At 42.7% G+C, this 21460-nt stretch overlaps 1 protein-coding gene across 1 annotated transcript in view; it reads right to left on the reverse strand.

The window, feature by feature from the left end:
• Positions 1–19146, reverse strand: part of LOC134348430 (SH3 domain-binding protein 4-like) — an 83065-nt gene extending 63919 nt beyond the window's left edge. The window contains exon 1 of the mRNA XM_063051797.1: positions 19076–19146. The gene's annotated coding sequence lies outside the window, so the exon portion shown is untranslated. The remainder of the gene's footprint in view (positions 1–19075) is intronic.
• Between the last annotated feature and the right edge of the window lie 2314 nt (positions 19147–21460).

Here is a 21460-nt window from a genome sequence, read left to right on the forward strand (position 1 = left end):
GGTCCTGCTTCTCAACTTCCTTCCTAACTCCCTGCAGTTTGCTTTCAGGACCTCCTCCCCTTTCCTACCTATATCGTTAGTACCAATATGTACCACAATCTCTGACTGTTCACCGTCCCACTTCAGGATCGTGGATGCGATCAGAAACATCCCGAACCCTGGCACCTGGGAGGCAAACTACCATTCGTGCTTCTTTCCTGCACCCACAGAATCGCCTGTCTGACCCCCTAATTATAGAGTCCTCTATTACTGCTGCCTTCTTCCTTTCCCTACCCTTCTGAGCCACAGGGCCAGACTCTGTGCCAGAGGCGCAGCCACAGTTGCTTCCCCCAGATAGGTGTCCCCTCCCAACAGTACTCAAACAGGGGTATTTATTGTTGAGGGAGACAGCCACAGGGGTACTCTCTAGTATCTGACTCTTGCTCTTCCCTCTCCTGACTGTTACTCACTTACTTGTCTCCCGAGGTCCTAGTGTGACTACTTGCCTATAGCTCCTCTTTATCACCGCCTCACTTTCCCTGACCAGACAAAGGTCATCGAGCTGCATCTCCAGTTCCCTAACGCGGTCCCTAAGGGGCTGCAGCTCGATGCACCTGGTGCAGATGTGGCTGTCCAGGAGGCTGGGAGTCTCCCGGACATCCCACATCTGACACCGAATACAGAACACCAGCCTCACATACATACTTCCTGTTTCTATTCCTCACAGGTAACTTACCTCGTCTCAACCCGTTATCGCCGAAGCCCAAATGAGCCAAAGTCCTACCACTCTGCCTCAGATCACTCCATCGATGACCGCTCCGCTAGGCAGTGTCTCCCTTTTATGCCTGAACCTTCCCTGTTATCTACCTCATGACTGGTGCTCCAGTTATAGCCGCTGATAGGCCACGTACAATGGACAAATGCTCTCAAAGCTCCCTTTCTAAAGAACGACTGCCAACCTGCGAGAAATCCCTCTTGGTAAAGCTCTGTTGCTGCCGCTGATGTACGTCCTTTTATATTAGTAATAAGCTCACAGAATAATGAGATAAGAGTAATCAAGCATAAATCAGACCAAATGTCTTGCAGAATTGTTTCTGGACAAATTCCAGGATAGTACTGTAAAAAGAAGCAAGACTACAAGTCTAGTCCAACCTGGTGAACAAAACAAGGTGGAAAAAAGATTCCAGCTCCTCATACTCACTTCATGTCTATTCAACATTTAATATTACCAATGATAGGGCTCTTCACTGGTGGGTCAATCAATGAGTGCATTTTCTAGATTTGAAAACAAAAGGTTTACACTACATTTTATGATTGCAGGCAGGGGCAAAGAATGACATCGACAAACCAGTCTGTGTGGATGAGAATGGAAACCTATTTCCACACTCAGATATAAAAAGCTCAATTACACCACACTGGTGAATGCAAGTGCAGATGTCATTCAGCACCTGAGCTCAACTACCACAACAGAACATAGACCAAAATAAGAACAAAGGCGGGACTAACACACATAAAAGTTGCTGGTGAATGCAGCAGGCCAGGCAGCATCTCTAGGAACAGGTACAGTCGACGTTTCGGGCAGAGACCCTTCATCAAAAGCGGGAGTAGGCTGTTTGACTCTCAAGCTTCAATAAGATAATTGACCTCTTAGTTCAGCACCACTTTGCGGGCGGAGTTAAAGATGGCGCCAGCAAGCGACTTCACCCAGCTCATCACTGAAATAGTTAAATTCTTCCTATTCTAGTGTCTATATTTTCCTTTCCAGGGTGGCTGGGGTCCGAAAGGGATCTTGATCTGCAGTGACACTCAAAAACTGCATTCTGCACAATGGCAGATTCTTGGAACTCACTGATTGGTTGCGTTTTGGAACATCCAGATTCAGCCCGACGTCGGGTGACTTCGGGGTCTGTGCGTCACTAATTCTCACCGGCGTCACGCACTGTAGCAGGAGTCGGAACTTCGAAGACAGTGGGAGTGGCTATTGGAGGGCGCTGCACACAATAACCGAGTTGGGGAACTCAAAGTAGAAAAGCAACACTTCAGTCTGACTGTAACATTGAAATAGTAACTGTTGTCTCCCCTCTCGCTGTGGAAGGAGCGATATCTGTCTCTCGCTTATTAGTGAGAGAGAGGGCCTGTGGGATATGGAAAACGTTGGAGTAAACAGTTAATTCTTGATGTTCTGTGGACTACGGTCTATCTCTGCGGGCTTTCCTGTTGCTGGCATAGTGGGCATTGGAAATGCTGTTGCGTTATGCTAGAATAAGTCGGGGGGGGAAGGTTAATGCTGCTTGGGGATAGTGACCTTCGGGGTTCTTTTCTTCTGTTTTGAGGATGTCTGCAGAGAGTAAGAATTTCAGGTCATGTATTGTATACAATCTCTGATATTAAACAGAACTGTCAAACTTCCTTATTCTAACCCAACATCCCCGGAATTCCTTGACATGTAGAAATGCTCATTATTCAGACTGATACTCAGCAGAAAACATGTTTCTGGTGAGTAGCTCTAAAACCCTTCCATCCTGCCCTTCAAAAGTTCACTATTTAAATAATTACCTTCTAAATAGCTCACAGAAATCGGACACAAAATACCTTGAACCCACACTGTGCAAATCCCTGAAGCAACCTAAATTGGATTTTATTTATCTCAGTCAACTGAGAATCAATGTGAATTTTGCACTCAAGTATTGTTTCAAAATTTATCAGTGGTATGTTCTTCACTCCCCTTGTTTTTTTTCCAAACATATGAAAAGAAGGATTTAAAATTAATTACTTTCAAAAGTGCATTTTAAATTACAGTGCCCTGGGACTGCTCTCAGCATCTCTCTCTACAATGAATTATGTAAAAGTCTTAACAACTGTTTTAGGGAACATAACGATACAACTGAAGTGGAAACATCAGCAGTATAAAAACATTTCAGGCTATGGAAGTCAAATCAGTTATTTCCTGCATGGCCTTCACTGCAAACGTCGTTACTGTGTACATTTGATTTCACCAATGAAAGGTTAACACTGGAATTGCACTTTGAAAATGAGCTTCCAGTACTCTGCTGAATAACTGACAAAACCCGTTGACCAAGGACTGATTGATTCAGTGTGAGCCAATGGTGATCTAAACAGGAAGCAGAGTTGTAAAACAAAACATCTGATCTGCACATGTCATTTTGGAAAGGTTCAATTATTTCCAGTGCAGTCTGTTTACCAGCCATTTGATCGCAGTACTGTATCTTGGAGTGGCTCCTCTCTTCCCCACACCCTCCATCCCACAGACAAAATGTCCGATTCTACACGGTTTAACAAGTTCCTTTAAAACAAGGAAACAGTGATGGGGATTTGGATGAAACTGCTGTATCAGTCAGAGTATCAAGCTTGTAAACTAGCAATTTGCTATCCCCCACAAAACTACATTTATGAGCAGTAAAATATTGAATAAATACCTTATTCATCTGTTTTAAATATTTGTTCTGCATCACATTTTGAAGTTATAGCAAGGCAGACTCGACAGTACACAAAAACCATTCCCTGCCTTAGCCAGGTTTATTCGTGCCTGCGTGAGGTAATATGAGCTCATGCTCCATTCCTGAGTCTTACACACAAAAAAAACGCAGGCACTCCAGAGCACTGCTGCCTGTAGTTTAAGAAGCAGTGGTGAAAAAGAAATGTTAAACCCAGTGCTCTCCTGGATGGATTTAAACGGCACTATCTTGAAGTGCAGAGTAATTACTGCCTAGTATCCTGGCAAGCATTTATCACTCAAATAATAACGTCACCAGAACAGATTATCTGATGATTGTCACTTGACCCACTGCAGGAAAATTGTTCTGTGTATGATTTAACAGTGATTACATTCCAGAACTATTCCACTGACTCCGAGACTGCAAAGAATTACCTAAGGCTCACTGGAACTAAGTTGGTATTGCAGCTGCAAAGGATATCCTCGGGTCATGAAAGATGCAATAGAAACGCAAGGTTCTTCAAATAACACGTTCATTGAAAAGTTTAGCTCTACTACCATCCGCCATAGAAACAGCTGGCTAAGGGGTTTATATTTAGAAAAAGCCACCTGTCTTTGTTTTCAAAGACACAAGATTCAACAACGAGCTCAGATATCTCTTGGACTGGTTAGCATACATCCAAAACAGAAGGAACCAAGGAAGGAGCTTGAAAATATCCACTGAACTTCAAGACTGAACTAGTGCTTTGAAACTCACAGGTTGCAATTTTTCCAATATTTCGCACCTTTTTCCAATGTTGTACAATTCTTCTCTTCTAATGCATTACTCTCTTCTTATGGCTTGGTTAATTCTAGAGGTGATTGATCATTGCAAACCAGGTGCCATGGAGTCCAGAGTAAAACAGCATGGAAATAGGCCTAATGATATCATAGAGTTCCACGTCTGCTCTCAGGATCCAACATAGGGAACACCATTTTTTAAAAAGCTGCTCTGTGTTATGATCCCGAATAATTAGGTTCAGAATAGGAGTGGATGAGGGTATAGTCATAGTCATAGTCATACTTTATTGATCCCGAGGGAAATTGGTCAATAGAGAGAGCAGATCAAATAATATCACTCAACTGGCCAGAATTTCATGCTTTCAACATGGAAATGATGAAATTAAAACTATTAACACTCCAAGATAAATATAAATCTGAAATTACTGGCATCAAATGTATTCACTGCACTTCGATTAATTTAATGTGGCAAAACACGTATAAAAGGCTGCATTATAGGGGGAAATTTTTTCTTTGCCATTGTATGGTAATGGTTCAATAAAACAGATTCAACATCACAAATCAGCAAATTCACTGACTCTCACTTCCAAAATTTTTCTCTTAAACATGCCAATTCATGCTGATTCTACAAAATATACCATTCGCATCGCAGAATAATCTAATGGTTGAGCAGACCAGAAATCTGGATTCTTTAGGGTAGAAATGTCAGGTGCTAGAGGACATGTATTTGAGGTGAGAAGAGGAAAAATTAAAAAACAGAGTAATAGGTGCCTGGAATGGGCTACTGGGAGGATAATATTTAAGAGGCTGTTAGACACATGAGCAAGCAAGGTCTGGAGGGATATGGAACATGTGCAGACAGAAGAGAATTTGCTTAATTCGGCATCATGTTTAACACAGGTATTGTGGGCCAAAGAGGCCCGATCCTGTGCTTTACCATTCTGTGCTCTAATTAGCAGCAGACCCAAGTCCAGTTGGAGACTGAGGAATCTAAATGCAAGTAAAGTGAAGAAAGAAATCTGAAACTTAAACAAAAATGTTGTCTTTGCAAAAGAAACTTTTGGACTATTGCAAAACGAAGTTTCTCTTCCTACCCAATCTGACCCACATGTGATACATGATCCACTAATGTGGTGGACTTATAACTGTCTCCTCAGGAGAAATTAGGGAACAATGTCAAATTGCATTTCTGCCACTCACGTTCACTAACTTGAGCAAATAAATAAAACTTAAGGGAATTATTGTCAAAAAAAACAGACATTGTCCCTCTGGATATCTATAATGCTGGTGTTATGGCAATTCACAAAGATGTCTGGATCTTTGATGGTTCCCCTTTGATTAGTCCAAGCTGACGTGGTAACCGAGACACCCTAATTAATCCTTAGCTAAAATCAATCTATTTAACAGGACCATGCAGTCTGTTATTGTTACATTGCAATGGAATTACAATCAGCTAATAGATCCTGAAATGTTTGCGGTATGTTATTATTAGCCCTACTTCAGTCATATCAGTATCTTGAAGCTTAGTCCAAATACATGTTTTATTAAAATACTAGACAACAGGGTGACCTGTTGGGGCACCCTTTGAGAGAAGGGTAGTGCAGTCTGATGTGACCAGAATGAACATTAAATTTTCCTGAATGCCATTGATATCGCTTTGCTTTGGAAACTGAAGTAGGAAACCTCAGTCTATTAAAGAAGAACGACGCGTAGCAAAGCAAATATAGCTCCTCCTTGTTTAATGAAGGACACTTTTGATGGCATCATTTCTGGTTTATCTGCCATCCTTGTGCCTCTTGTTGTCATTCTGGAGACGTGCAGTCCTTTCATCCCCCGCCTCTTCATCTCTTCTGCTGTTTGCTCTTTGTCTCTGATCCTGGAGACGTGCATGCCTCTCCTCCTCTGTCTCTTCTTCTCTCATCTTTTTTTGTCCTGACTCTTTGATCCCGGAGTCATGTGGCCCTGGCCTCATCCGATTCTTGTTCTCTCCCTCTCCTTGCCGCTTCTCGACGACGTTTGGCGTCATCTCTTGACCATAATGTCCCCCTTCCCTTTCCGCGCAGCATAATTAGCATGACCAGTTTGTTCTGACCCTAATGTGGGATAGAAGATACGATGCAGTAACACCAAAGGATGCTGATTATTCTTGATGATGTGGTTGGTGCTCCCCTAAATGGATGTGATTTAGTCACCGCTGTCCTTTGCAGCAAAGGGTTTTGTGGGTGTCTCGAAGTACATTATTACAATAAGATTTAATTATCTCTTATTGATGGGTTGCAGTTAGATCTGTCCCAATCCTGCACATGCTGATAGTAATCAGCAGAATGTGACCCCTCGAGATAGAGCTGCCCTGCCCTTTTGCTCCAGCAGGTGTCGTGGCTGAGGCTAGCTGTGCACATGCGTCGGGCTGTCGTGTCCCGATTTCCATGATGGCGAATCATCTCTTGGGTTAAAAGGGAGCCTGTTGATTTTTGCAAATGAGCAATTTTATACGAATATATAACACTGAACTTTGCCTACATTCTGTAAGTTAGCGGATTTTAATTTGATTTAGCCAAAAGAAGTGCCACTGTAATGCACTGTTTGCGCTAATTGGAGGTCACAAACAGACAGACAGAGCATGAGTTTTAGTAATATTTAGATTTTTATTAACTGATCAAAGGATTCCAACCTGATTTTCACGTCTAAGAAATATGTGTCTCATTCTTTAAATTAGCTTGGCCAGAAGGCAGCAATGTAAGGGGCTGACCAGAAATAACAGTGTGTGGGTTACCACAAACCCAGAGATCAAGTGTGAACAATGTGCAAACATATGTTCTCTAGTTCAATGGTTCTCCCATTTCTAGACAACCAACCTGCCTTGGATACACCTGCAGCATTTGTCATTACTACCTAAGCTAACATTGCATTCTGGAGAAAGTGGGCTTTGCTCGAAGCTTTAATGTGCATCTCATGACAATGCATGAAATATTTGTGCAGAGCTCAACTGGTAGTCAAGATTTGCAGAAAATAAAGTCTTGGTCTTGTCAAGAACAGCACTCTTTAAAAAGGATAAGAAAAATATCAGCAGAGATCCTCTTGTTGCTTCCTAACATAGACTTCAGCAATTCTTCAGCATTGAAGATGATTTACTTCCACTCAAATTGAGGAGCAGAAGATGCAGGGACTTGAATTTTTGTGTTGAGCAAATAAGGTTGGATGTACTGGCAGGGAAGTCTATGAAGACCAGAGACCTAAACACTGTCCTGCAGATTTATCACATGTGCGCACACACACACGCAAAACTGATTGACCACCCCTTGATAAAATTGGCTGCCTACAAAAGCATATCACAGCAAAAAACAATTGAGGTGTCCATGGTGGTGGAAGGAAACTGAGGGAAGGAGAAGTGATAATTGTTTGAACAGAAATAGCAAGACCAATATTTCCTCAAGAAATGCAAATCTATTTGGATTAAGCCATGCAGACAGGCATCTCTCACATCTTTGTTCAGACCCAAACAACTTGGGCTTCACTGAATCCTATCTGAACTGATACTTTAGGACAGGATGAAGATTACAAGAGCTGGTCATACAAAGTGCTCAAGTAAAGTAACAGAAAGTCATTGCCTTTCACCCGAGAGGAATTAAAAACACTTTCTAATACTCTGGGGATATAGGAAGACACAGAGAAGGAGCAACTCAAATACCACTGCTGTTGGCACCTATGCAAATACATCAGGCCAGAGCATGACCAGGAACTACGTGGCATCGCCCCCCTCACCTTGCTATCTAAATCTCTTTCCTCCTTCAGACCTTCTTTCCATGACTTTCTCTTTTCTCACCCCTTCTCAAATTACTAATGATCACATTAGTAATCAATGGAGAAACGGGTGAGATTGCAGATACTGGGATTTGCTGGAGGAACTCAGTGGGGCAAGTAGCAGCTGTGGGGCAAAAGGAATGGTCAATATTTCAGGTAGAAACCCTGCAGAAGGGCTGAGTGAAAAGGGCTAGGCCTCAGCAGGGACAGAGCAGCCAATACCTCCTTGACAAGAAGAGCTGGAAGTCAGTCTCTCAGTGGAAAAGGTTACCTGGGGCCATGCTGGCATAAACCCAATAGCCTATAGGCTAAGCAAGCAATTCCAGGGCAGCAAAAGTTCGGTGGCAATAAATTGCTGCTCTGCTGCTGATGTTGCATGGGAGGCATGCTCAAGCAATGTGTTGCAAGCAAATAGCAAATTCAGCAGAAATAGATGGCTTTTAATCTCACACCCATCTTCTCTCGAAAACTGTGTGCCTGCTAATGTGGTGAGAAGATTACACTGCTGGAGACACACACCAAGACAAGGCTTGCCCTGAGAAGGCACCCACCCTATCATCTCAGAATGGCTAAGGTTTCTTCTTTTCTTTAGCTCAGGTTCAATAGGTGGGGAAGACCAGCAAGAACAGGAGGAGGAAAAAAAATGAATTTTTTGAGGGAAAATGTATACTGCAAGACATGGCTGCCTTTCCTGTGCCTAATCATAATCCTTGGTTGTCACCTAAATTTTATCCAGCACAAACCACCCCATCCTCCAATCCACTGAGATACACAGCAACAAAAGCATCAGGATGTATTTTTCTCAACCATGCATCATTTTTACACCTCGGTATTACTGAGGCTTAACCAATACATTATTTTGCCTTCTCTTATTTTTTTTACCTCAAACTCTAATTCCACCATTATCAGACTCTCAGCTCTCTATGCTGGCAGCGCTTGCTGAACTTTCCCACCTATTGATCCTGAGCACAGGGAAAGGATAAACCACAGTCATTCTGTGATAAATGGGTGGGGGCCTGATGAGGGCAGGTCCTGTCTTGGCTGTGGTATTGTCAGCAGCATTGCGCTCTTGCCTTGTTAGCAGGTCCAGAGTTTTCAAGAGAAGATGGGTGTGGGAATCTATTTCTGTTTATTGTGCTCTTTGCCTGTAACACACTGATTGAGTGTGCCTTCCATGCAACACAGCACTGAGGAGCAGAAAATAATCCATAAATTTCCTTTGCCTAAACCAGGAAAGGCCAATTTCTTCCTCCTCAGTAGACCTGGTATTGAACTTGGGATCTTCCTTGCACCCATAGTCCAACAATGAATAAACAAATTCAAAACCTCTTTATGTGAACCCGTTGGTAAATTCTACTTAATACCTCAAAATGCTACTTGAGTTGCTCTATGGAACATCTTGGGGATATTACATTGACACCAGGATATGCGGTGACACTTGCCGGCTGTCCCCAGTGCACACTTGAGTGTGTTTGTTGTTAACGCAAACAACTTATTTCCATAAGACATAGGAGCAGAATTAGGACATTCAATCCATTGAGTCTTCTCTGCCATTCCATCATGTCTGATTTACTAACCCTCTCAACCCCACTCTCCTGCCTTTTCCCCATAACCTTTGATGTTCTTATGAATCAAGAACCTATCAATCTCAGCTTTAAATATATCCAATGATTTGGCCTCCATAACTGTCCATAGATTCACCACACTCAGACTAAAGAAATTCTTCTTTATCTCTGCTCTGAAGACTGAATGTTTCGACGTACAGTACTGTCTTAGGCACATATATATAGCTAGGATGCCTAAGACTTTTGCACAGTACTGTACTTGTCAAAGTGGAGCAGAGAGCAAGTTTGTAAATCTATCGGGAGCAAAGGATGCTGGGAGTGATAAGGGTGGAGCACAGTGTGAGGGGTGTGGGGCAAGTGGCAAAGGACTGCCGGGGTGGTGGTGGGGGGGTGGGGGGGGGATTGGCACGGGTGCAGAAACACTTAGCCCTGAGACACCAGGCAGGGTCATTTGGTTCCAAACAATGGTACTATGGTACAGGTCGACCTTCACTAACCCGGCACCATTGGGACCTGAGGAGTGCCGGATTAGTGAAAATGCCGAATTACAGCAGGATCACATTAAGCATGATCAGTGCCGGATTATCGAAGGAACCAGTTCACAGGTAGTTGGATTAGTGAAGGTTGACCTGTACTTCTACGGTACTTCCGGTTCTCTCTCCTCTCCCTTTTTTTTCCCCCCAATGATAATTCCCCTCTCCCTTCCCCCTTCCCGCTCTCAGAAGTTCAAAGTAAAATGTATTATCAGCCTGCATACATGTCACAACACACAATACTGAGGCTCTTCTTCCTGTGGGCATATTCAGCAAATCTTTAGAACAGTAACTGTAAACAGGATCAATGAACAACAAACTGTGCAAATGCAAATATAAATAAATAGCAATAAATAACAAGCATGAAATAAACAGATACAAGTACATAACACAGATCCATATCAGAATCAGGTTTATCATCATTCACTTGTCATGATGTTTTTTTCCCATGGTAGCAGTACATAAAATTACTATAGTACTTTACAATAGTCTTAGGCACCCTAGTTATAGCGATGCCAGAAAGTTTGCGAATCCTGTAAAATTTTCTGTTTCTGCATAAATATGACTTAAAGTGTGATCAGATCTTCATGCAACTCCTAAAACTAGATGAAGAGAACCCAATTAAATAAATAACACAGGGACATTATACTTGTTCTTTTATTTATTGAGAAAAATGACCCAAAATTACATGTATATGTTGGAAAACATATGTAAACCTCTGGGGTATTGCCTTCTACACAAGCTATTTAGAGTCAGGTGTTCCACCTAATGAGATGAGATTGGAGGAATGGGTTGTAGACATGCCCTGCTCTGTAAAAAAGACGCACAAAGTCAGGTTACTGACGAGCCTGTTCTTCTCAAGAATGATCTGTGTATGTGCACTGTGCCTCAATCAAAGCAACTTTCAGAGGACCCGAGAAGAATTGTAGGAATGCAAGAAGTTGGAAAAGGCTTCAAAAGCATTTCTAAAGTCCCAAGTCTTCATTAGTCCACAGTAAGAGAAATTGTCTACAAATAGACAAAAAATCAGTATTGTTGCTACTCTCCCTACGGAGCGGGCATCCTGCAAAGAACACATCAAGAGCACAACGTGCAATGCTGAAGGAGGTGAAAAAGAACCCAAGGGTAACAAGGATGGTTTACAAGGATGTTGTCTGGTTTGGAGAGCATGCCTTATGAGAATAGATTGAGTGAAATTGACCTTTTCTCCTTGGAGCGATGGAGGACAAGAGGCGACCTGATATAAGTGTATAAGATGATGAGAGGCATTGATTATGTGGATAGCCAAAGGCTTTGCCCCAGGGCTGAAATGGCTAACACAAGGGGCCATAGTTTTAAGGTGCTTGGAAGTAGGTACAAGGGGGATGTCAGAGGTAAGCTTTTCACACAGAGAGTGGTGGGTGTGTGGAATGCACTGCCAGCAAAGGTGGTAGAGGCAGATACAATACGGTCTTTTAAGAGACTCTTTAAGTACATGGAGCTTAGAAAAATAGAGCGCTATGCAGTAGGGAAATTCTAGGCAGCTTCTAGAGTAGATTACATGGTTGGCACAACATTGTGGACTGCTCTCCAAAACAAAAATAATTGCTGCACATCTCAAGTTTACAAAAGACAATCTGGAAGTTCTACAATGCTTCTGGGACAACATCCCAGAATTGAAGCATTTTTGTAAGAAGGAACAGCCTTAAACTCCTCCAAGCTGATGTGCAGGACTGATCAGCAGTTACCAGAAATGTCTGGTTGATGTTATTGCTGTACGGGGGGGGGGGTCACACTAGTTGCTGAAAGCAAAGGTTCACATACTTCTTCCAACACATATGTGCAATATTGGATCATTTTTCACAGTAAATAGATGAACAAGTATAATTTTTTGTGTTATTTATTTAATTGGGTTCTCTTTATCTCGTTTTAGGTCATGCAAAGATCTGATCACATTTTAGGTTATATATGTAGAAACAGAGAAAATTCTATAGGGTTCACAAACGTGTGTGTGTATTGTGTGTGTGTGTGTGTGTGTGTGTACACGCACGCGAGCACACAGAACTGTACAAGCGATAAATAAATCTGAATCTAAGTCAAAAGTATTTAAAATAATGCAAGACAAATATTAAGTGGGACTGCCTCTGAAAATATTTCAAACATCCATTCCCTGTTAATAAGATTATCATGGGTTACTACTGCCAGCTACAACTGTCATCACATATTTTAGTTCTACCCACTTGAGAATGCTAACTAAAGCCTTCTCGACAGAGTTTCCCAATCACTATAATCCTCCCTAGCCAACAAAGTGACTTAGGGCTGAGAACAGGTACAGCAACCTTCCTCTGTAAACATCTTAAGCATTGATTTTAACCAGAGGCAGATTGTACAGTTAGATTTATGGTTATTTCTATTCTAAACAATGTCAAATATAACAGGAAAGAAACAGATAGTAATTTACTAAGGGGAAATACTATGACCTAAATATAAGCAAGAGAGATTTTATTGTACCAAAAAAATTCTGAACGATAATACATATGGAAAAACTGAAGGTTCAAGGAGGCTTATGGATTGTTAAAATATCACAAACAGCTACAGAAAATAATCAAAACACTAATGTTTACAGATCATAGATTCATAAAGAATGGAAACAAACCCTTAGGCCTAACTTATCCATCTTGATCAGGATGTCTATCCTATCTAGTCCCACATTCCTGCATTTGTTCCCTATCCCTTTAAACCTTCTATATCCATGTCACTGCCCAAAGGCCTTTGAAACATCGTAATGTACATCTTCCTCTGGAAGGTTGTTCAGGTCTTTTTTGCATCTTTGCCTTCTCACCCTTAATCTTGCTCTCTAGTTTTAGACTTCTCAAGAAAATTAGTCTTCCCTAAGAAAAAGACAGTGACCTTATTGATACTTCTACAAGATCATCTCTCAGCCTCCTGATGTCCAGATCAAAAAGTACCAGTGCATCTTACCTCTGCTTATAACTCAAGTCCCAGGAGCAGCCTCGTGAAGCTTTTCAGCCCCCTCCCAAACTTTCTATATGACAACCTTTCTATAGTTAGGCAAACAGAACCACACATTACAAACAACAGACAAATATTACAAAACCAACATTGCACAACCAAGGGGGCAGAAATCATAGGACAGATATGCAAAACCCTGGTTAAATTAAACCACTCTGAATTTGTGTCATCTCAAAGATAAATGGGCTTGAAAACAAAGCCTCACTGACTTACAGAATGATACCTGTGCCTGACTAAGATTATCACTACAAGTGCAGGAATTCTTCAGGGCAGTGTTCTAGAACCATCTTCAACCGCTTCATTGATGAGCTTCCCTCCATCCGGAGGACAGAGGTGATAACATGCATGAGTAACCACATGATATTCAAGTCTACTTCCAGTCTCAGCAACAAAGCAGCCCATACATCCATGTACAAAGATTGATTAAGTACGGGCTTACCCACAAACAATCCAGGAAATGTCAACCTGCAATAGGGGAGATCCTATCCACATATTTTTGAAATCAATAGTACTGCATCACTGGAAAACCCAATGCTTGCCATTCAAAAGCATTACATCATTTGATTTCCCACTGTCAACATCATGGGGTCCCTGAAGCTTGCCGGAAGCTTGAGGCTGCCCAGCACAAACCATGCTGATTTGATTTGATGCAACCTGCACATTTCACTGTATATTTTTATGAGTATGCAACAAATAAAACTAACCCTTATGGAGAGCTGAGGGTCAGTTTGACTCATCATGTAAGCCTGTGGCCACAAAAGCAGCTCAGAGACCAGTATCCTGCCGTGAGTGACTCTTCTCTAAAGCCCTTCCTTCCACCACTGGCATGGCACAAGTTAAGAATCTGATGGACCATTTGTCACTCAGCTTAACAAGTATATCTCCAATGAAAGCTAAGCTTTTTGACAAGAGAAGCTTTCTTGATTTGTTCAAAATTCAAACTACAAAGTAAATTTTATCGCAGTCCAAACATGTCACCACATACAATCCTGAGACTGTATGTCTTGTGGACATACTCAATAAATCTATAGAATAATAACCATAACTGAATCAGTGAAAGACCACCCAACTAGGGCTTTCCACCAAAGCACAGCGACAACAAACTGCAAATACAAAAAAAGGAAGGACTAATAAATAAATAATAAATTCCCAGAACATTAGATGAAGAGTCCATGAAAGTGAGTCCACTGGCTGCGGGAACACTGGTTGTGGAGGAATAACAGCAGGAAGACTGCGATGGACCATAGACCGACATGTTGGAATGGGAGTGGGAAAGACCTCTTCCACCCACATACCTAAAGACCCACCACCCTCTTCCCCCCTCACCTTAAATAAATGTCATCTAGCTTCAAACTCCCCTTCCTGGGAAAACTCCGCTTATTACCCTATCTATGTGATTCAGCTACCTTCACTCCAGGGAAAACACTCTAGTGTATCCAGTCTCTGTTTATAACTCAAACCTTCCGGTCCAGACAACACTACTGCGACTTTTTTTCCATCTTTCCTGCCTTATTCACCGTCAATAATGCTGATCCAGGCTCCAAATAGCCCAGAATTGCTGAGTAAAAGAGCTCTCAGAGCATTTCAGTTGTGTAAATAAACAAAAGCAGTGCAGAGAAACCACGTGCATGAACATTGAGCAGGTGCGCAACATTTTATATCCTTTATTAGTCCACACAATCTCTTTGTCTTTCTCTCGCTCATTCGCAAACACAGAGTCTGTCTCTCTCACATAGTCTTTTTCAGTTAAATGTATAGTTTATTTCTCACACATGCAATGTCTATTTCATACACTTGCAGAGTCTGCAATGCACTCTACTAGAATATGCAACTCCAAAGATAAAGGTCTGGAAACACACTGAAGATGCTGGAGGACCTCAGCAGCATCTGTGGAAGGAAATGAAGAGGACATTTTGGGTCAAGACGCTACTTCAGGACTGGAAAAAAAGAGGGCAGAAGTCACAATAAAAGGGTAGGGGGAGAGGGAAGAGCGCAAGCTGGCAGTCCAGATGAGGAGAAAGGCAGGAGAGTGGGGAATGGGAAAAGAGAATGATGTGAGAAGCCAAGATGGAAGAGGAAAACGGCCCAAATAGGAATCTGATGGGAGAGGACAGAAAGTTCCAAAAAGCAAAACTTGAATTTGCCGTGCGCCGAGCACTACGCTGAATTCACGCGAATGAAGTGATGTGTAGACATACCCTGCTGTAGCCTCCCGCCATTTCACAGATCCTCAGTCTCTCTCCAGCACTCGTTGTTTGAGCATTGTTTGCCTCGCGTCTCGTTCGTTCGCTGCTTGTGTTGTGAGCGAGAGGAAAGAGTTTAAGGCTAGTAAGGGATGGCTGGCTGGCTATGTAAAGCTCTACAGCCTCAAGAACTTAAAGATCACGGGAGAATCGGCATTGGCTGATGCCGAGGCAGCATCAGCGTTCCCAGAAGAGCTACGATGTTTGCGTCTTTACTGAACATGTACAGACTTTTTTTCTTGTCATTATTCCCTAAACAATACAGTATAACAACTATTCACATAGCATTTACATTGTATTAGATATTATAAGTAATCTAGAGATGATTTAAAGTATATGGGAGGATGTGCGTAGGTTATATGCAAATACTACGCCATTTTATACAAGGGACTTGAGCATCTGCGGATTTTGGTATCCGCGGGGGGTCCTGGAACCAATCCCCCGGGGATACTGAGGGACGACGGTACATGTAAACTATGACATTTACAGGGAGGGATATTTTAGGTGTCAATTGTTATATTAACTTCCTAACATCATGATGGCTCACCATAGAACAATTGAATTTCAATCTATTGTTATTTATTCAAAGCCCTCATCATGAGTTTTCCCACAGCAGAAATGTATGTCCAGCTATAATTTTAAATGAGGGTGACAAAATTTTTGACAATCAAAGGTGCACATTTTAAGGGTAACAACTTCACATGGAATTAAGTCAGAGCTAGCATGAGTTTTATTGAACAGTGAACAGACTCAGGTTACTAAATGGCCCATATTCCTACATCCAATTGTACTTGGAAATTAAAACTCTCGGAAGTGATTTCAACCACTGTGGGAGAATGACCATTTAGAAAAGTTCTGCAAATGACTGAAGATGAAATTGAGACCAAGTGTCTTTACTCTTTTGCATCTTAAGTCAGGTGCCAGTGAGGTAGTTAGGGAATGTGGAGGAAAAACAAGCAAAATATTTATCCTGAAGAAATATTTATTTTTAACTGGGAAAGGCATAACGACAAGACTTCCACTTGAAAGTGGCAAGCTTCTTTCACATGGCACTTCAGGTACATCTGAGGTGTTCCCTTGGTTAAAATTCTTTGCCAAAACACACACATAAAACATTCAAACGCACACTCATGGAACTGAGCCAGAGAAAATACAGCAATTTCTGCAAAACAAGAAGAAAACACCACAACAAACCTTCCAGATTCCAAAATATCCACTGCCTTATTTTGGTTTCTTCAATCAATACTGGTTGACTCTGAAAGATTCTGGCTTTTGCATTCACTTTAAAATTTAGATTGCACAGTTTTTTAGCAAAAGGATTCCTGGGAATGAATTATTGCAGAGTCCAAACTGGAACTATAAATACACACTCAATGATGAAACTTCATGCACAGATCGATATCACCAAGATAGCATTTGCTGAATAGGACCAAAGATTTTCTAAAATCAAGCTATGGTACTGGTATGCCAATTAACACTTTAGTGATGGAATGGACAACAGCCAATGCTCAGGGCAGGTGGGACTGATGTGCACACATTAAAAGCATCCTGCTTTTCTGTTGTCACAGCAAAGATGCACATCTTCACTACAACAGCAGGTAAGCCTTGCAAAGAACACTGGATCAACAGGAAATTTATACTGTGCTTTTATTGGAGCCAATTATATGTTATATCCAAGAGTCTTTGGTGTACACCAACCATATTACACACTGCAGATTTTAGAATGCCAACCAAGGTAGCAGATTAAAAGTCTGCAAACAACACTTTGATATCGTCAACACTAGTAAACTTGGAGATTTGAGGAATATTTACGGCATGCAGCACCTGGCTACACTGTAATAAGCTGGGTTTCAGTTATGGTGGGCATTGAAGCGGTATAAGCAGTTGTTTTTACTTGGTTTGCAATCAGAGGGTCAATACAGGGGAAGTGAGATCGATCTACACTAAACATTCAAAACTGATTGGAAGTGTTGCAACATAGCAATGCTAATTATGTGTAACAATTGAGACTAAATTAAGTTTAGCAATCGCAGCATACAGTAGCAGGCAGGTCTCTCTTTAAGTACAAGGTACGCTGTCAGTCTCCATTATTTATCAGTTAACTGCCAATTAGGCACACTGGAACAGCAGCCTGGCCAGGAATAAATGTGTCAGTACAGCACATAACAGTCACATCTGATCATCAAAAGTGATTTATGACAACAAACTCCAAAGCGGATTTAAATCATATTCTAGGGCTTCTCTGTTATAAAAATAATTCATTTGGAACATTAAGCTGGTGAGCCACTAAACTGTAGAATTTTCTCAGGACAGCTGAAACAACCCCATGCATTAAATATAAACATACATCTCTGTTACAGTATTAATGTTAATGAAATAAAATTAATATACTAAAAATTGACTGATTTTAATTGATGACAGCTTTTCTAAACAAATAAGGAGAAGGCAAATATAAACCCTGGATGATAAGGAAGCCTGTATATATACATTAGAGATGGGAATTAAACAATGTGTTCTGTGTTCAGCATGCCATCATAGAGTCTGGGGCAGTGAAGGTTGGCAGCCAGGGCTCATGACTTGTTATTGGTGCCTGCTATTTTCACTGACGACTGTTGAGGAGAGTGTCTACCCTTCTTTGGAGTAAAGAAGGTGGGGTCACACCTAATGACATCATCAGGGTCAGCACATTACAAGGCAGATGCCACCTTGTCTCCTGATTCCAGGTCCACAACAACATCTCACTTTCTCCATCCCTCCCAATCTTCCCTTCCCTGTCACCCAATCCTCTCTCCCAGTCTTTGTTCTCTCTGCTTCTGTCCTATCGTCTCCTAGACCAACTTCCCTTTCCTACTTCCTCCCCATCTTCTAATCCCACCGACTGAAGATCTTCCTTGCTCTCTGACTCACATCTCCAACCATCTCATTCTGAAGCCTTGTCTCCAGCCCTATCTCATTCTCTACCAATCTCTCAACTCCCCTCACACATGCTTTCTCCTGCTCCTTCAATCCAACCATTCCCAAACACCCACTCTTCTTCTTCATGCTCTCTTTCTTATCAACCCCAACCCTCAAACTAAACCACAACCCTTCTCTCTGAAAGTACAAACTCACTGCAACCCAAAACAACACACTACACCCTGCCACCCCCCCCCATCCTTCAATTGCCTTTTTAGTAGTATCTCTCCACCTCCTCATCCCACACAGACTCCACCAGAAGCATCTCAGCTCCTGGTGCGGTTCCTAATGCTGGAGGCTACCCTCTAAGGGCCACAAGGAGCCCCTTTCAGTACTCTTCCTCCTTCCTTCCCTCCTCCCCCTCTCTCCAACCACCCTTTTCCCTCCATCCCTCCTTTCTCTTCCTCCTTATATCCGACACCCTCCCTTCCCCCTTTCCTCCCCAACCCATTCGCTGCTCTTCTTCTTTCTCCTTTCTCCCCCACTTCAGCCCTCCCCTTCTCCACTCCTCCGTGCCTCAATCCCCTTCCTTCCCTCTCTCCTGTTCTCTCTCCCTCTCACTTCTGTTTCACACTCACACCTTCTTCTCCGCTTCCAACTCTCCCTCCCTCCCTTCCTCCAACCTCACACTTTTACTTTCGCCTTCTTTCTCTCCTTCTTCTTCTCTTTCCCTTTCTCCTCTTCACCCCCCACCCCCACTCTCGTCCACTCCTGTCCCACCCGACGCCGCCATAACGGGGACCACAGACTCACAATGCATCGGAGCCTCCAAACGCGCGCACCGAACCGACGGCTCTCTCTCCGCACAATGACCAGCTCCCCTGCTCTGCCACAAAGCGCGCCCCCGCCACCCGCAGCGTTCCCGAGGAATGACTGTGCACGGGCACGAGGCGAGTTCCGTCGGCTGGAGCGCGCGCCGTCCCCCGGTGGAGAAGTGAACTGCAGACTGTGGTGTTCCGTCTCCCGACTGAAATCCGTCAGTACCAAGCGGTAGCCCTGTGTCATAAGTAAAGTTTCCCTCTCCATCGGGGCTGTGAAGTAACCCACCCTTTCAGGAGAATGAGTCTGGATTAAATTCCACTGATGCAAATTGCATACAAATGCTCTCTGAAGAGCCTGCCGGAAACAGGCTGCTGGAGGAACTCTAGAGAGATTCCACGGGAGACTAAAGATACTGGAATCTGGAGCAAAAAAACAACTGCAGGAAAAACATAGCTGATCAGACAACATCTATGAAGACAAAGGAAGATTTCAGGTGGAGATCTTGCATCAAGACCAGTTATCCACCCCAGTGACCAGCGAGACAATAAACCAGAGCAAACAAATTGCAGGTAGTCCAGATGAAACATTTACATTCCCTCAGCCTCCACAGATGCTGCTTGATGAGCAGAGTTGCTCCTGCAGCTCGTAGATTGCATCCAAACTCTTCTGAACACGAATCCATCTGTCTTACGAGCCTTAATAAACCAAAATGTACAGTTGTACATTTTGGAAGAAGAAATAATCGGGCAGATTATTATTTAGATGGAAAGAAAATTCAAAAATTGGAAGTGCAAAGGGACTTGGGGGTCCTCGTGCAGGATACCATAAAGGTTAACCACCAGGTTGGGTCGGCAGTAAGGAAAGCAAATGCTATGTTGGCATTCATTTCATGAGGAATAGTGTATAAGAGTAAGGAGGTGTTGATGAGGCTCTATGGGGCACTGGTAAGACCTCATTTGGAATACTGTGTGCAGTTTTGGGCCCCCTATCTTAGAAGGGATGTACTGATGTTGGAGAGAGTTCAGAGAAGATTTACGAGGATGATTCCTGGAATGCAGGGGCTAACATATGAGGAGCGTTTGTCGGCTCTTGGACTGTATTCATTAGAGTACTGAAGAATGAGAGGGGATCTCATAGAAACATTTCGAATGTTGAAAGGGTTGGACAGAGTAGATGTGGAAAGGCTGTTTCCCTTGGTGGGTGAGTCCAGGACAAGAGGCCACAGTCTTAGAATTAGAGGGTATCCACTTAAAACAGAGATGAGGATAATTTTTTTCAGCCAGAGGGTCGTGGATTTATGGAATTCATTGACACATACAGCTGTGGAGGCCCGATCATTGAGGGTGTTTAAGAAGGAGATTGATAGGTATCTAATTAGTCAGGGTATCAAGGGATATGGGGAAAAAGCCAGAAACTGGAACTAGATGGGAGAATAGTTTAGCTCTTGGTGGAGTGGCAGAGCAGACTCGAAGGGCCGAATGGCCTACTTCTGCTCCTTTGTTTTGTGATCTTGTGATCTTAATCTTGTACCTCTGCGCCCTGCTGCCCATGATCAACACACGACTCAGTTAATGATACATTCTCAGACACTCAGTAAAGATTTAGCACATGAAGAGATCTGTTTTAAGGAGTTGCAGAACAGGGTAGAAAGTTGAAAGGCACAGAACATTTGAAAGATGTTTCCGGAGTGTAAAACTTTGAGGGCTGCAGTTGTGACCATCACCAAACCAGAATCAGAGGTCAAAGACTTAGAGGTGCCAGGACAAAGGGAATGAAGGGTGCTGAGCACTTAATTTCCTGACTCAAAAAAGAAGTCTGTTCGAAGGTGTAGAGGGACAGGTTGAATGTCTTTTTTCAGACCCTTCAGACTGAGAGGACCAAGCAAACTTTCCTAAGCTCCCACCTGTCCATCACCATTCTCCATCCCCTTTTCCCTCTCTCACCTTATTTCTTTGCCCGCCCATCACCTCCCTCCAGTGCTCCTCCTCCATGTTCTTTCTTCCATGGCATTCCATCCTCTTCTACCATGCTCCCCCTTCTCCAGGCCTGTATCTCTTTCACCAATCAACTTACCAGATCTTTACTTCATCCCTCCCCATTCAGATTTCACCTATCACCTTGTGTTTCTCTCCCCTCCTCCCCACCTTTTAAATCTACTTCTCAGCTTTTTTCTCCAGCTTTGCCGAAGAGTCTTGGCCCAGAATGTCGACTATACTCTTTTCCATAGATGCTGCCTGGCCTGCATTTTGTGTGTGTTGCTCTGATTTCCAGCATCTGCAGATTGTCTCTTGTTTCCTAAGCTACTTGTCAGTTCATTGTAAACTACTGGTAGGTGGAGAACTAGACAAACTCTTCTGCAAGTTTCCTGAGGTTACG

Source organism: Mobula hypostoma, chromosome 6 (assembly GCF_963921235.1).
Source record: "Mobula hypostoma chromosome 6, sMobHyp1.1, whole genome shotgun sequence".
Lineage (NCBI taxonomy): Eukaryota > Metazoa > Chordata > Chondrichthyes > Myliobatiformes > Myliobatidae > Mobula > Mobula hypostoma.